Consider the following 11,401-nt stretch of genomic DNA (forward strand, 5'->3'; position numbering starts at 1 on the left):
AAATGAGCAATTCGGATTGCATTAAAAACTGGGAGCATGGACCAGGTGCACCGGTTCGGTAAGCGTGCTCTGCTTTTTTAGACCCCCCCCCGGCTACTCACAAAAAGGTCAAGTCCAGGGTAGACCAAAGAGGAAATGAAAACTATGACACGATGAAGTAATAGGTTCGCATGGTACAGATGGATACACCGTAATGATCCACGAATTCATGAAGGCGACCATAAAACTTCTGCAGTGATTAATTTAATCTTGCAGCAACATAACCCCATTCCAGAAGCCTCATTGTATGAAGTCTAGCGGTACAAAAAGTCTGCGTACTAACGTCAGGCTCAGGCATAACGTATGATATAACTCAATACGCGGGTGCTGAAGTGATGTTGCATCACTTGAAAGGAAAGTTGACAATATGGAATGAAAAATCAACTCGATTGTCGTATAATTTGGTCAATAGTTTTCCTTCACCATAGATCTCTAAGTGTAGTTCAAGATATGAGGCTGATTTAACAGTTTCCGTAATAGCCTTTATCTCATGTTCTTTGGTGGTAGACGCGATCTATAAAATCCCCGAAATTAGGTTTGTTTAACGACAATACGTCATCTATACAGTGGAAACTGAGATGACAGGATCTGGCTAAATTTGGATTAGATTAACTGTAAATTCAGCCTCACAAGATTGAAGGAATATATCAGCGAGTAGAGGAGCACAGTGTGCTCCCATTGGAATGTTAACCGTTTGTTGGAAAACGCTTCCACCACACTTTTATTGTCGATAAAAAATTCAAGAGCTTTGAAAACATTTTTTCGGTTTATTTAGAAGATGATTTGGAATGTCTTTTTTGTATAAAGTACGAAGAATATCTACCAAGTACTAAATATCTGTATCCATGTGTGTACCGTCTTTTTGGAATTACAACGATGTATAATGTTTTTGAGTCGGGATTTTAACTGAGTATGGGGAATAGAAGTATAAAGAGTGGAAAAATCATAGGTTTTAATGCCATTGAATCCTGATAATAATCTTGAATTTAGGGTTTTCCATAAGATCTTTCGAATATTTCAGGATCCACATTGAATTAATACCAATTCGGGAGTAACAAGTGTCATTGCAGGACTTGAAACCATCTTTTACAGCGGTGGGTATGGAAGTTAAGTTTTGAAAGCGGTACGTTTGGTTGTTGGTACATTTTGCAGATCCAGCTATGTAGCGTTGTTTGTATGGATAAGGAACCAGTACATAGACGGTCTATCTCAATCATCGTCTTCGGTAGAGATTTATGGTTTTCCACTGAGAGTATGGTAGTAGTATGGGTCTTCTTACTGAAACTATTTTCTACGTCTACCTCTGATAATGCACACTGGATGTGAAGTGTTTTGCAGACAAAAACAATGTTGTTTTGTGCTTTGTCTGCAGGTACGACAATACATTTTCATGTATAGTAGTCAATGATTTTGCTACATCGGGATCTTTGAAAACTGATGTAACATTGATACTCATTGACCTACTTAAAACTTCCGTACGTTTCAAAATTAAAGGCCTCACAGCCTTTACCTAGTCTGACAGTGAATCAATGTCTTCTTGTTCTCGTTTTATCAATTTTCTTGCATAGCCCTCCACGGCATCCATAAGAATTTAAAGTTATAATTCCAATTTACGAAGCGTGGTTCACCGACTTTTAGATAATACCTTACGGATAGATTCGTTTTCTATGACGTTTAAATCTCCCACAATGACGTGATCGAAATATTTGAATGGAGAGATTTTGCAAGAACAGTCTGGTTGTTTAGCCTTGAAGTTCTCAATCTCGAAGTCCTGCAGTAGCCTTTTATAACTGAAAATTTTGGATGTATTAAGTGAAGTATAGGAATATGAAATAATCGGTATTGATTTGTCTTTGGATTATGGAGGAATTTTGTTTTTGTTTTTTTTTTTTGTGATGGAGGATGTTAGACAAATCAAGTGCGTCTTAGAAGACCATGCAAAAGGGTGTTCCTTATTGACTGAAGATTGCCACATACATGTGTGAAGAAAATTGGGAATTTAGGATACGCTGTTGGTGCATATCAGAATATTTATTGTCTTATGAAACATTCATCGAATCAATTGTCAACGTTGTAATGATTCCATCTTCTGTATTTTTGTTGTTGGATTCAGAATATTTTATTTCAAGTATAACTGATCTCGCCCTGAGAGCAAAATTGGAACTTTCATTCGAGAGGAAATTAAAAGACTATATTCTACACTTAGAATAATGATACAATACAGACAGGGAAAATAGATACACTCAACAAAAAAACCATGAAATTACCAAAATAACACGAATAAAGAAACAAAAGTAAATGAGCAACCCAGACTCCACTAAATACAGGGAGCATTGACCAGGTGCACCGGTAGGGTACGTCTACTGGCATTGTTTCTTGTCCTTTTAAAAAAAAACATGGTTATATTTATGTTTTCAGTCATTCTTTTACCTGGTAGAATTAAAGAGGTAAAATCAAAAGTGATTTTGCTGCTACGTAGGGAGAGAGAGAGAGACAGTTTGATACCATCTTTTGAATTATCACAATCTACCTTAATTAATGCCCTTATTTTGTATAGCAATTATCACAACAAAAATTTCGGAGCCATGTTTATAGTCTTTTTTAAAACCAGTATTTCGTTTTTTTTTTGTTTCTGTTTTTTTTCGGATGTTTTTTAATCAGTTGGAGGATTTCAACATGCTGATAAACCAGTCTTAAATACATAACAATGTACAAGAGAAAATAAATTCCAGTGCTGAAGTTCTCAGTGTGAAAATTAGTGCCCGGATTTAAAGTGTCTTCTTTTGATTTATGCCTACTTTCTTGTTCCGGTAAAGAAATTCGATAGAGTGTTACTAGAAGATAAAGTGATATATCATACATGTAGTAATATAATTGGATGTTGATATCAAATGAAGAGTAAAACCAGAAGAAAAGTGAAACAATCGTATCACATTAATGAAGAGAGCAAGATTAGATTGATAAACAATGTTATCAAATTATAATAAAAACACGAAGAAAAAAAACCAAGAATTAATTAAATAAAATTCTACCCTTATGCCTAAATAGTATCCTTGTAAGAAAAATTGTGTCTTTAAGTGCGTGATAAAAGAGCGATAACTCTACATCTTGATTAAGTCTCACCGTGATATTTTTGTATTTCCACTAGTATTATAATAGAGGTACCTTTATTTGTCATACTTTCGAAACTGCTTGTTATCAAAGAACATGTTGAGGCTATTTTCAGTACAAGTCGAAATTTTTACCCCACTGGTTTAAGAAACATATATTTTTGTACAACTCCTGTGATATAAAAAAAAAATGCAAAAACTCATTATATTTAGAAATTCTGGTGTAGTGCTTTTTATGTCTTCCTGTGATTGTTATAATCACAATTTATCAAAGAATTGCATAACATGGGTCTTAATTATTCACTGCAGGTATCACCATAGATAAAAAATTCAAGAGTGGGGGAATCAGCCTATGTCCCATGTTCATAGTCTATGAAATTTCTAATCAAATTTTTCGTCATTTTAGGGGCCCATAAATCTGATTTTATGGTCTTTGTTTATATTTTGCTTTAAAAGAAAAAAGTGTAATTTCCCCCTCAATATTTACATGTACATGACTTGTACTTAGTTATAAATATGGTTTTGTAATTAATTTTCTAAAATTTAAGAGTGGAGCTCAAACTTCAAAGGTGGGTCAGCCCCAAACTTTAATAGCCCGTGTTGAACCCTGCACTGTATACGATGTGACTAAAATTGCGCATACTAAAAAGAAATTTCATAATTTATCCAGACAATAAAATGAGACCACAAATGAACTATGTAAAGTTTTCAGAAACAATACAAGTTTAACATACTCTAAATAAACACTGCAGTTCTAAAACTACACTGCAATATATGTTACTTGTTCTAAAGATAGGCTGCAATATACGATGGTTTTTCTACAGATACACTGCAATATGTGTGAAATGATCTGAATATACATTTCAATATAATATATGATGTATTTTTCACTATAAAAGGCAGCATATGAAAACTAAGAAATCAAACGAAGTCGTATTAATCCAGAGCAGTATTTAAAATTTCACTATCAATTATAAGAATATTAATGCCAAAAACGACCTAACAGCAAATAAAATATAATATGACACATTAATGGTTCACACTATCACAAAGTCTCAAAGTAAATATTAGAATTCACTTAAATGTAAAAAGTCACAGCAAAGAAATTAATAAAGCATAAGATAAGACCAAAATGCAGTTTCATGTTACGGGCGTTATGTTTATAGATGGACAGACTTTTGAGCACTTAAATTTATCTTATGCTAAACGGAAGTAACCTTAGTATGCATAAATAGAATTGACTGATTATTTTATGTTCATTAATTACATACTTTTTATTATAAAAATAAATAATAATAAATAATTAGTTTATTATAGTTTCACATATTTGAGCATACAAAGAAATATTTACAATAAAACGTCGCATATATAAAAGATCAAATACCCAGCCTTAGTAGATTTACGAGACACTTATTTACAAACAAAACTAAAAACATTTAAATTATAAAAATAATTTCGAATATCAACGTCAATAAAACATTATCAGACTGGTTTAAAATATTTCAAAAATATTCAAAAATATATCTACATATCATAATCTCAAATTATACCCTTCAAAACAAAAGAAGTGTCTAAAAGATCAATTTCCAAATACTGAAAATCGATTAGAACTGATGAGTGATATCTTTACTAAAATATATAGTAAGCTGCACTAAAAGTTAGTCATCAAAATTTAAAAAATAAATAAATAAATAAGTATATATATATATATATATATATATATATATATATATATATATATATATATATATATATATATATGTACCATTGACATGAATAACTATATCAATGAAAATTGGTTAATAATGTCTCAATTACAAAATAACTTTCGTTTATTATTATTATTATTATATTAGATTAGTCTACTGATAAACGTATATTTTAAACAACAATTAAAAAATTTCTGAAAGAATGTACTGACTTTTATCAATGTAAACACTCGTGATATTTTATTGCATTAAAATTTCATGAAAAGCAACAACTTTAAATTTTGCCTGAGCTTGCTGAAAAATCGAAGAGTACCTATAAATCATGCATAGGATGATAACTTAATATCTTTCATATCTTTCTTCTTTTATCAGTATTTTGAAAATGGTGTTAATTAATTTATGTTGTCACATTAGTGATTTGAGTACAAATAAAAAAAAAAGAGAGCTTCATAAAAGCTGGAACATCCCTGTGAAAACTCTTTTGTAATATCAAAATGTTTAGGTTTGGGATTGCAATAGTGAACCCTAACGTTGATTTCAGAATGTACTGAGACATATTTTTAACATGCAAAATGGGATTTAGCGTTAGCTGAATTAGTATACTAGTATCCTTTCGTATCCATGCATTCATAGGCTATAAGCTTGGCGTTCATGGTCGTCGTCGTTAACATTTTTTCAAACATTTTCTACTTAGGAACTGCTGGGCGGAACTCAATGAAACTTTGTATGATTCTTTCTTGGTGTATCTTGCACAAAGTTAGTGCTTCAATTTTTGATCCGTGAAAAAAACATGACCGCCGTTACTAAAAATTTGTCACAAATTACTCCTAAACCGTTACGTTTAGCTAAATTCTGACGATGGTGGTACGTTAAACATGATGAGATCTGTCCAAAGATCAATTTTCGTGATAATCTGTTGACCGATATTGGAGTTATTGCCTATTTCGGCGGGTTTTTTTTGTTTTGTTTTTTTGTTTTGTTTTGTTTTTGTTTTTTTGTTTTTTTGTTTTCTTTGTTTTGTTTTGCTGAGATTGGTGTTATTATCCTCAAAATTGTTCTTCTCTGAATCTACAGAACCGAATTCCATGAAACTTTGTAGTATTATTCATACGGATATCCCGCATAGGTGTATGCTTCTATCTTTGATCCGTCGAAAAACGTGGCCGGTGCTTGAAATAAAGAACAGTCAGGAGAGCAATCAGGCTAGAACCTCTACATTATTTGGTTAAATACGACTATGAATTTAATTGTGTCATCCAAAGGATGAATATATATATATATATACTAATTTCTTTGTTTCCAGTTCTTGCACTAAATATTAGTCAGTCTGACAGTCTAACAGTGTGCACATTTGATTAATTTGGCATGACTGTAAAAACAGAAAAAAATATTTGGACGTCCTAGAAAACTATACACTAATTATATCTTCCTGTAATGTTCTCACAAGAACAAGAGGAAGCTATGAGCTCCCTACTTTAACGTCAAGTGTGTATCAAGTGCACCATCAACTCAGTTCTAAGCTGCTTAACTTTGAAAATGGCCTCCAAAGTTATGGTGATGTTCTCTACACCAGAAATATTAATTGATGTGGATTGTTGAAAGAGTAATCAAGGGAACCAAGGTTATAGCGGTAATCAAAAGAATGTAATCCAGGAACAAAGACCAGACATGGAAAACAGACACACACAACAAAGAACACAAAGTAACTAAAATCATACACACAAAGAAACAAAAGCAAATGAGCAACTCGGACTCCACTAAAAACTTGGAGCATGGACCAGGTGCACCGGTAGGGTAAGCGTCCTCTGCTTTTCTAGAAACACCCGCCGAGTTGCTCATAAAAAGTCAAGTCCGGGGTAGACAAACGAGGAAAGGTAAACTATGACCCGTTGAATAAATCAGTTTTCATGGTGCTGAAGGATACATCATAACGATCCACGAGTTCATGATGACGACCATAAAACTTCTGTAGTGATGACTTCAATCTTGTGGCAAGATAACCCTGTTCCAGAAGCCCATTTGTTAGAGTTCTAGCTCGATACAAAAAGTCTGCGTAGTTTCGGCAAGCTCTGGCATAACGTATGAGTTGTGATATGAACACTCCATACGCAGGAGCCGAAGGGATGTTGCCACAGATGAAAGGAAAGTTGACAATTCTGAATGAAAAGCCATCACGTTTGTCGTAAAGTTTGGTCAATAGTTTTCCTTTACCATCGATTTCTAAGTGTAGGTCAAGATATGAGGCTGACTTCACAGTGTCTGTAGTATCCTTTATCTCAAGTTCTTTTGGGTAGATGCGATGTATCAAATCCCCGAAATTAGGGTTGTTTAAAGATAATACGTCATCTATATAGCGGAAACTGAGATTGAAGGATCTAGCCAAACGATATTCTTTCTTTCTGATTAAATCAGCTATAAAGTCAGCCTCATAAGAGTGAAGAAATAGGTCAGCAAGTAAAGGAGCACAATTTGTTCCCATTGGAATGCCGACCTATTGTTGAAAAACACGTCCACCACACTGGACAAATATGCTGTCGATTAAAAATTCCAGCATTTTGTAAACATCTTCCTCTGTATATTTGGAAGATGATTTGGAATTATTTCTTACAAAGTATGAGGAATCTCCACCAAGAACTATATATTTGTATCTAGGTGTACCATCTTTTTTGGAAAAACAACGATGTATAATGTTTAAGTCCGGATTTTAACTGAGTATGGGGAATAGAAGTATACAGTGTTGAAAAATCATAGGTTTTAATGCTATTATATTCAGATAATAGTCTTGAACTGATTGTCTCCAAAAGATCTTTCGAATTTTTCAGGATCTATATTGAATTAATACCTTTACGGGAGTAACAGCTGTTGTGGTAGGACTGCAGACCATCTTTGACAGTTGTGAGTATAGAAGTTAAAAGTTTTGAACGAGGTTTGGTGGTACATTTTGCAGATCCAGCTATGAAACGTTGTTTGTATGGATTCTTGTGAAGTTTAGGAATCCAGTACATAGACGGTAAATCACAATCATCGTCATTGGTAGAAGATTGTTGAAGAATTCTAAAGAACTTACAGCCAACCTATGAACTTGATACGTTTTTTTTTCTTTAAATGATACTATCCAACATCGACATTCGAAGCTAAAGGAAAGAATAAAATACTAATCCAACGCTGTTTTTTTAAACACGGGATACGTTGGTATGCAAAACCAATTCTAATTTGTGAAAAGGATAGGACTCGGTACGTTTAGGGCAATAACTGGACCCTATCTTACGAAGAAAAAAAAACATTTGAAGTAAATGATAGAAATCTGTTGGGCATTGTTTAATGTTTCATTTTATATGGTTTTGAATTTTCACAATTTCATCAGTTTTCAGTTTTATGGAAGTAGAATTTATTATGCCAATTATTATTATTTATGCCAATTTCCAATGCTAAATTTGTTATTTCTAAAGTCTCTGCCATCTAAACTGATTTGGCCTCCTAACAAAGACGCGTTTAGAAATCGTGAACAAAAATTTGGGTTCAAGTTGGTGAAGACATTTAAAAAAATGAAATTAAAAAGTACCCTATTTTGGAAGATTTGGTGAAAAATTCTGAGATTTGACAATTTGGGACATTATCTTTTCAATTGTTGAAAGATGACATGCTTATAAAAGTGGTAGGACATGCTAAATCATTCATTTAACATTACAACGAGCCGGGAAAAATCTCCATATCAAATTTCTTGTTTCCAATTGACAGGGAAAAACTAAATCTAGTCATACCTATTTCTTTATGGGTATTTAATGGTATGACGCGTTCGTCGTCGTCGTCGTCGTCTATAGACACTTGGTTTTCGTATTACTTGGTTGATCTTATTTTATAACAAGTTTTCAACTACTACAGGAAGGTTGGTATTGATTTTGGGGTTTATGGCCCTAATCGTTTTGAAATTAGGGACCAGATAAGAACTAAAACAGGCATTAGATAGAATTTAACTACTGAATATATACCTCCAGTAAAAACATATGGATATTGATGATATTGTTCCACAGTATTCTTAATACGGTACCAGAAACAAAGCATTTTCTTATTGTCGAGTCAACAACTGGATGGATCTCTTTAGAATTGTATCACAATTTGCCATTCCCTCAATGTTACAAGGTTTGGATAGATTTTGGAGGTTATGGGAATATGGAGCCAAAAACGGACTGTGATTCTGGTCAATTTTTCTTTTCCCATGTCAAAATTCTGATACAATCAAAATTCAAAGCTGTGTCAAGTCACTTCCCCAAAATGTTCATGGTTCTACCTCTGTGGTCGTATCTAGCTGCGCTCTTCGAAGCGTTTTGTCAAATCTACATCATTTATCTCATATAGTTTATAGTTGACCTAATCCAAATGAAGGAACATCGTTTAGCCAGATCCATTGATCTCAGTTTCCGCTGAATAGATGACGTACGTATTATCAATAAACAATCCTAATTTCGAGGATTTTATACATCGCATCTACCCCAAAGAACTCGAGATAAAGGATACTATACAGACATTGTGAAGTCAGCCTCATATCTTGACCTACACTTAGAGATCGATGGTAAAGGCAAACTATTGACCAAACTATACCACAAACGCGATGAAATTTCATTCCGTATTAATTGTCAACTTTCCTTTCATCTGTACCAACTTCCCTTCAGCACGTGAAGTTTTCATATGACAACTCATACGTTATGCCAGAGCTTGCAGTAACTATGTTGACTTTTTGTAACGCTAGACTTCTTACAATTAGGCTTCTGGGATAGGGTTATAGTTTTTAATGGAGTCCAATTTGCTCATTTACTTTTGTTGCTTTGTACGTATTATTTTGTTTATTTTATGTTCTTTGTTGTGGGTGTCTGATTTCGTGTCTGGTCTTTGTCCCTTAATTTTCCGCTTGAATATTGGTTCCCTTGATTACTCTCTTAGAGATTCAACTAATTCACTTTCAACTTGATCCAACATAAAATATTATTTTAATAAAAACAATAGGCTCTCAGGAGCCTGAATCACTCACCTGGTTGAGTTTTGCTTTGAAAGGCAATAAATTTAACAAGAAGTTGTCCAACAATTTTGACTCAAGAAGACTTCGGTATGACTTATCATAAAGATCATTTCAGCAATTGAAAGTTTCTTTCTGTCATCATAGTTTTCAAGATATTGACTGAAAACTGAAAAAAAAACCAGTCATTTTTGCCCTTTCTAAGGCAACAACTCTTACAAGGAGTCGTCTAACAACTTTTATCCCTCAAGACCTTTGTATTTCTAATAAAAAGGATCATTTCAGCTACTAAAGGAATTTGGCTTAACCTAATGCTTTGGAGATATGTCTGACCCCTATGTTCTAATTTTAATAACGTTGGCCATGTTTTTTGACGGATCAAAAATCCCCACATCAGTTCTATGCATGATACCCGAAGGAAAATTCATACCAAGTTTGGTTCCAGTTGATCAAGTAGTGTCAGAGTAGAAGAGTTTTGAAAAATTGTTAACGACGACGACGACGACGGACAACGAGGACGGACGCCAAGGGATGGCAATAGCTCGCCTGGCCTTCGGCCGGCCAGGTGAACCAAAAAACGTCCTTGACTACCCTGACGGGTCTCGCATGGATGCCGAAAAGTTTATGCCGAGCCAAAAAGTGTATGTAAATTTAGACTGCCTTGTCTAGCCGGGCGTAGTTCCCGGATTTTACCGTGCTAGCACACAACGTTAGTACGCAGTTTTACTAACGCCACACGAGGCCGTTCCAGCTCATGCTTCTGGTGAATGGGGTGACCATTTTTTTTAAAATAAGTTTGGAAACTGGATTGTTTATCATTGGTTAGATTGGTCAACTTTTAGAATTTAACAAGTGTAAATAATGTAAATCCAAAATTTACACGTGGACTTAATAACAGTCAAAAGTGTAGCCAAAGGAACTAATAAAAATGTATTTATAAGCCAAAGTAGTAAGATAAAAGATAGTAAAATAATGAAAATACAATAAAAAATAAAACTTTTTTTTTTATTTGGGAGTTTTGCTTTATGACTTTGTATAAACCGGAGTTTTTTTTTTTAAAGAAGAACGCACGCGACATAATACCACACACGGCTGGAGCTATCGGCGCGGTAGATATGTTTCTAAAGCATATGTGTATCTGATTAACAAAAGTAAAAAAAAAATAATAATAGTAAAAGATAAATAAATAAAATGACAGGCTATGTGCATAAATATATCGCATTGTGGAACCCCATATCAGGTGATTAATTTTATTTTAATCCAATTATATGCATTGTATTATTGTATTTTATTGAAAAATGACAGATGATATTATTTAAGATAAATGGTACTGTATGAAGATGTTGATTATGGTTTTATTACGTTAGATATTGACCCTACATACTTATAAGTGTGTCGCACGACCACCTGAAACTGCTCGGCTGAAATAAGTGCAACTACACTTCAATCATGTTTTGCCTAATAACAGGGACTTTATATTACTATTGTAACATATAGTCCCTGACCCCTAAAGAGTTGCATTTGAATTTGTT

Source organism: Perna viridis, chromosome 6 (assembly GCF_037379345.1).
Source record: "Perna viridis isolate PV_CMFRI_1.1 ecotype Kerala chromosome 6, ASM3737934v1, whole genome shotgun sequence".
Taxonomy (NCBI): Eukaryota; Metazoa; Mollusca; class Bivalvia; order Mytilida; family Mytilidae; genus Perna; species Perna viridis.